General features: G+C 40.4%; 1 long non-coding RNA gene across 14 annotated transcripts in view; it reads right to left on the bottom strand.

Moving 5' to 3' along the window:
• Positions 1 to 6,067, bottom strand: part of LOC143339673 (uncharacterized) — a 65,234-nt gene extending 59,167 nt beyond the window's left edge. For 6 of the 14 annotated variants that reach the window (XR_013079348.1, XR_013079356.1, XR_013079353.1 and 3 more), the window contains exons 1-3: positions 3,040 to 3,311; positions 2,323 to 2,397; positions 19 to 76 (exon numbers count right to left, since the gene is read on the bottom strand). This is a non-coding gene — a long non-coding RNA (uncharacterized LOC143339673). The other 8 variants (XR_013079345.1, XR_013079346.1, XR_013079347.1 and 5 more) reach the window with 5 other exon arrangements.
• Positions 6,068 to 6,275: the final 208 nt, after the last annotated feature.

The following is a 6,275-nucleotide window of genomic DNA, read 5'->3' as shown; positions in this document are numbered from 1 at the left end:
GCGCCACTTTTTTCTTACCTTTCTAATTGAAATTCCAATCATTTTTGTCAGACACTGGATCAGGTTTGGGACAGGCCTGCAAAGATACTGCATGATTTCAGTGTGTCTGTACGCTCCAGTGAAAACATAATCAACAAGAACTCAAAAACCATTAAGCAATATGACAAGACGGGGCTAAAGGAGCTGTCTGGGAGCAGACGAGTATGCACTAAGTAGGTGATAATGAAGAGATCTGTCCAGGCTGGTCACTGATATGGCAAACAGATAAACATCACAGACTCACTGTGTGAGAGTAACTTGTAATGTCAGAATGAGGCTAGCAGCACTTTCACAAGCCAAAGTTAATATTGCCTTTACCCTCAGTCACTGACAGAGTGGACTGTGAAAACAATCCTGCTTTGACTTTTTAAAAACACGTCTCATCACTTGGTGCGTTATGTGACTTTTTAAAGATGTAAACAATGCACGTAAAATCTTTCTTTCACATTAAAAAACAAAACAGAGCCCTCTGTGAAAGGAGAGGCTCATCTCCTATCATCACGCTTCACGATAGGTTGGTGCTTTTAAGATAAGTTTCACTGGCTATTATTAAACCACTTAAATGGGTCTAAAGCAACAAAGCCATGAAAAGTGATAATAAAATGCAGCCTGTTACATTTTATTATCATTTATTGCTTATTACCTTTCGCTGCTGGCTGATGAGTAACGCAATCTACTGGATTTTACTCTCAGTAATTAGTGCAAAATCCACCAAATATGCTCATTTTGCAGTTGCTAATTTCAGGATCAAAACCATCTCATATTGCATAAAAAGCCACTTGTGTTCGCGCTGTTGCCTTCAAAACATGCTTGGCCACACGGTAGGAAATGCTGAGTGATTACAGGTAACAGATTCTATGTGTGCCTGGAAGATACCGTAGTATTCCTCGTCATCCTACTACAAATATGTGCAGTTGTAAGATGTATTCAACAGATATGGTAGAATATTCAGAGGAAGGTTTTACCTGGGAGCTATAAAGATATACATATAAAGAACAATTCTAAAAATACAAATATTTCAAACTCAGGAGCCACCGATGACAGATACAGAGACAGAGACATTATGGCTGCTCACAGCATATTTTGGGATACCCTGGAAGCCTTTGGCACCAACTGGCAGTGATGAATTGGACAAAATGGCTACCAAGCGTCCCAATAACAGACAGATATGTGGCGGTAGGGAAACGAGTAAGGACTAAACTTCCATTAGGGCAAGAATTACAGTACATAATAACACTGGAACCATCCAGTTACCGGGCTGCAGTGACCCACGGATGGTGACTAGTGGTTAAATAATAATCCAATCGACTAAACACAACAAATTTAGGCCAGAAAAACCCGTTAAAGAGTTTACATTCACTGCCCCTTCTGTGTGCGATACAGCATGCCAGAGCAGCTGTGGTCTGTGCCACTGAGGAACAATGCATCACCATCTTTCCCATGTTTTCTCTGCTCACATCAACTCAGATACGTCATGGGTAACAACAATGCTATAGCAGCCATCTTGCCCAAAAAGAGCAGACGCTGGGGCGGGGGGGGCTCCCCCAAGTCATATGACTGAAGTGTCTGCAGACAACTGCAGTGACAGAGCAAAAGCGTCTAGACGAGTCTGAGGCAGCACAGAGCAGGTACACGTGCACTGTCGCAGCACAACTTACTTTGACTCCCACATTCACGTTAGTTAAAGCGTTTCAGGTTTCCGCCCTTCTCAATTCTGCACAGTGAGATGTAAAAGCTCATCGATATGGGCAGCAAAGAGTACGACAATTAATCTCTTCCAAAGTGTGAACAAGGATGATTCAAACTGAATTCCAATGAAGGTCTGGTCATTTCAAAATGCATCAAATAATCCAGGCTCAACCAATGAGAGTGTGTAGAACAAAAAAAAAAAAAAAATCAAGAAATTTCCATTTAAAGTGACAATGCTGCCAGATTTATAATTACATTTAAATCTTTGTGATCTAGTTATAGATTTAAATACAGTGTGAAAGATGCATATACTTTCTGTGACATCAGACAGTGTGGAAAAATATTTTATTGTACTTTGAAGCTACTTGGGGGAACTTAAAGGTAAATAATGAAAACACTTAAAGTGCAAGTGGCTAAAAATGTTTCCAAAATTGTTATCATGACAAATGGATAAATGCAATAACCTTATAACACATATGCAGTATCACTGAAAATTTCAGGGATGATCAGTGATTTCTAAGGATTTCGGTCTGAAATCCTCAGAAAGTGAACACACTGCTCCTGTCTCAACCCACAAAGTGTGCAGAAACTCACCTTCCTGAGCTGGTGCAGGCTGCCTTGTGGATGGTGGTGCACTCCTCTTGAACTCCAGGGCTGCCGGCTGATCCCCTGCAAAGCACAAACAAGGACAGGAAGGGAAAAAAAAAAAGAAAAACATTTCATACAGGATTCATATTACCTCACCCCAGGGTCCCACAGATTAGTTTAGATTAGTGCAATTAGCACCAGTGCCTGAATAAAGGGTATTGTTCGGTGCTTTGTCATTATAAATTGTTAAGGTGGTATAGCTGAAAGGGTTAAAAAAAAGAAAAAAAAAAAAAAAGACAATTGATGAGTACACATACACACACAGAAGACAGGTTTCCCCCTCACGTGTCTGCAGAGTAACAGGTAGCTTAAGCGCGCGTGGGGTTAATCAACAACCTCACGTCAGCAAAGGTGCGTCACCTGCGCATCCTCCTGAAGTAGTGTGAATGAGGTCAAGCCTCCAAAACAATATAGCTACTGCGAGGAATTCATCAGAAATGAGGAAACACACATTATACGACTTATTTTAGCGACGACTAAATATTGGGGCTACTTACAGTTTGGCACGTTAGAAGAGGATAATTAAAATCATACGCCAGGAAACCGTTTTTCAAACAAAAACGCACAGCTAGCAGTCTGAAATAAAGATATTTTTTTTAGCTAATGTGTAATGCTGCAGTATCCTCTGCGTGTAGGCAACTTGCACTGTGGCGCCTGCCTTACCTGCCTCTGTGTAAAGAGCTGTCTGCTGACAGACTGCAGGAGAAAAAACTTTCACAGCGTTTATCTAAAAAAAAAAAAAATATTTTGGCTGAGCGTGGCGACTCGTGGGCGAAGGCGTTTGAGGAGGAGAGCGAAAAAAAATCCCGTTTCCGTCAGGCGGCTTCCCGGTAAATGCGCAAAGAGATGTAAAAAAAAAAAAAAAACTCCATCTCCAATTTTATCAATTTCAGACAGACTCCAGACAGTCTCCAAGCGGTTACGTGCCTGCTTGTCTTGCGCGTGCACGCCGAATGGCGCGGGAAGCGGCGATAACAGATGCGGAGTGACAGCGCGAGCAGCCAATGGCGGAGAGGAGCCGGATCCCGCGTCCAATCACAATGGGCGATAAGTCGAAAAAACCCGCCTCTGCTTCTCCTCACCCGTCTGTTGACAGTGCACTGAATAAAACAACAGTCTGAGTTAAGCAGTTCATTGCACTGAGATGTGGGTCACTGACTGCAGCCTATATTCACTATGGGAACATTGCAGAGGGATGGCGTTATTCATTACAGAGACATATTATTACCTCAAATCATTCAATTAACTGTACATCACATGGTCTAGATGCAATTTACTAAGTGAATCACAATCAGCCTTTTTCCTTATGCTATTTGAATATATACCATATTACATACCATATAAAAGCAAATAACTGTGACTTAAAATTATACAGCAGGCCAGACTGGTGCCATTTATTTTAAATCTGAGACACCAATTACAATTGCCAGTGATATCTGCTGCAGCCATTGTGTATACACATGCAATACTTTGTTGCACATGACGACAGTTGAAATTCCTGCAGTGGTCGTGGCTTCATGAATATCAAGACGCCCCTGCTGATATGTGTGACTAGTAAAAAACAATATATATTTTAAACATATTAGATAGATAGATAGATAGATAGATAGATAGATTGATAGATAGATAGATTACATGCAAGTCAGATAATACTATACCCTGCACATATACTGTACAGAAAGATGTAGGATTATCTTCAGATATTGATATAGATTAACTGGATTTTCTGCATAGAAGATGCTCAGAATCGATGCTTAAATTTCTCACCAGAGTCCAGTGAAAAATATGGGATTCAAACCTGAGTCTCCCATGTGGGATTCAAACAGACATCCACAAATCCCAAATGTTGGAGCTGCAGCTAAACACTATACATAATGATTTTTTTGAAAAATTAAGTGATTACATTTCTTTCATTTCCAAAATAATATCTTGCCGGCCTATACACTCCCACTCCACAGCTCCAGTATCACTTTCTCAAGGCAGTTGCTGATCCTTGTGAACTGACAGCAAAAACTTATTGTCTCACACAAAACAACTTCCAAGTTGGATTTAAATTCTGTCAAAGAATACACAAGGCGTACAGACAAGTTTGTTGTAAAGAACCTCTGTCCTTTGGATGGAAAATAACAAGTCTTGTCTCCTTCGGCTTTGCACCCTTTAATTTGCATTGTTATGGAAAACCGCTGGATTTGGATAGGGCACAGAATCATTGAGGTCACCATAATAGAGTGTGACAGCTCCTCTTTTCACATCTATTTGGAAGTAAAATCAAAATTCCTGGGAAAGTGAATCCAGGGAGCACAGAAATATCTCATACAGCTTTGGAAACAGCTGTTAAGAGTGAATATTTAATAAGGGGGTGGAATACATATTGATATGAACTGCACCTGCAGTCATTTCAGGGAGAAAAACTGGACACACGAGTTTGTGCATGTACATACAAAATGTGTTTGGGAGGCTGAAACATCAGGCTTCTAGAAAGTGTAAAAAGCACATTTTAAAAGAGCGGCAATGTTGGGACACTGCCATTTTTTTAACTTGTAGACTATTACAAATATTGGCCTGATTACTTTGATTGCAGCAGTAACAGCATATGACATACAAGGAAGTGTCTAAGAGCTTGTGATACTGTGGATAAATTGCATTTCATATTACTTTGAAAGAGAGAGGAAAACATTTGCCAACTCAACATCTTGTCTGTACAATCCCCAGTCTATTAGAATTCACAGACTGTCTTTCACTAGGAAAGCCCCTTTACGCTTTCCCAAATTAAAAATCTCATGGCTGATCCCCTCCATCGCCCTGGCTTTCAGATATTGACCTTGTGGTGCTACAAAATAGCTTCTTCCTCACTGCGGGACCCCATAATGAGCCAATACAATGAGGCTTCAGTTCACTGCTCACCTCTCTTTGGTGTCTCTCGGGGTCTTTGTTGACGTTTGTCAGCCCAGGAGGAATTTGGGGGTTAGAATTCTGCTGTAGTCTCGCTGTAGACAACAACTTTGACTCCCAGACTTAAGCACGAAAGAGGAAAAAACTTGGTCAGAGATAAAAAGGCTTTGACCTTACAGGGAAGAAAAATCAAAGGAGTGGCCTGAATAAAGATTAAGCACCATTTTGAATTTCTGCCAAATTGGCTAAGATTTGGAAAGGACAAGCATTCATACATCTGGCATATTTGCTGTAGGGCTGAAATTGGAAACCAAGATTTGTTATATTTTTAAACTCTGACCAACTTTCAGGCTCTGATGCATACAAAGATCTGCTGTGTAAACCTGCCACCACTGGTAAAGAAAAGTGGAACTGATTAGAGTTACTTCAATTCTGTAAATACAAGTGTGTCAAACTCATGTCACCATTCGACAACCATGAACGCTGACTCGAGTCAGTTACACCTGCATGATGATGATCCCAACCTAATACTGTACAGTGTTGATTGACGCAGAGAGAGTCATATCAGTTATAATGTGTCCATATAAGATGAAAATGCCACTGCTAATTTGTGTGTAAAGCATGCACCTAAAACTCAGGTCATAACACTGTTGTGATAATATTCTGCATTACAGAATCAGTGTTTTATCTGCATGGTGTTTCATTCATATGGCCTCCCTTCTCAGTCTGAATATCTTGTGTTTCTATGACAGGAACTGCACATTTTATACTTACTGTTAAATACATGAAAGGATGTGCCCTGGAAGCTCCATCATGCTATTGTTGTGCCCCAGTGTTCATGTGGCCTAATTAGATTTCATGAAAGCAAAGAGAAGAAAAGCGTAACATGATATTGCAGTTTCTATTCTGTTCTATAGAATTTCCATCATAATAAATCACAGAGAGAATATAAATACATTTTCACACATAGTTCTCATCAGGAGGCGACGATTACACACATTGGTACA

The sequence above is a fragment of the Chaetodon auriga genome, chromosome 21 (genome assembly GCF_051107435.1).
Source record: "Chaetodon auriga isolate fChaAug3 chromosome 21, fChaAug3.hap1, whole genome shotgun sequence".
In the NCBI taxonomy this organism is placed as follows: Eukaryota; Metazoa; Chordata; class Actinopteri; order Chaetodontiformes; family Chaetodontidae; genus Chaetodon; species Chaetodon auriga.
The sequence above is the reverse complement of the archived record's forward strand: the minus strand, read 5'-3'. Positions and strand labels throughout refer to the sequence as shown.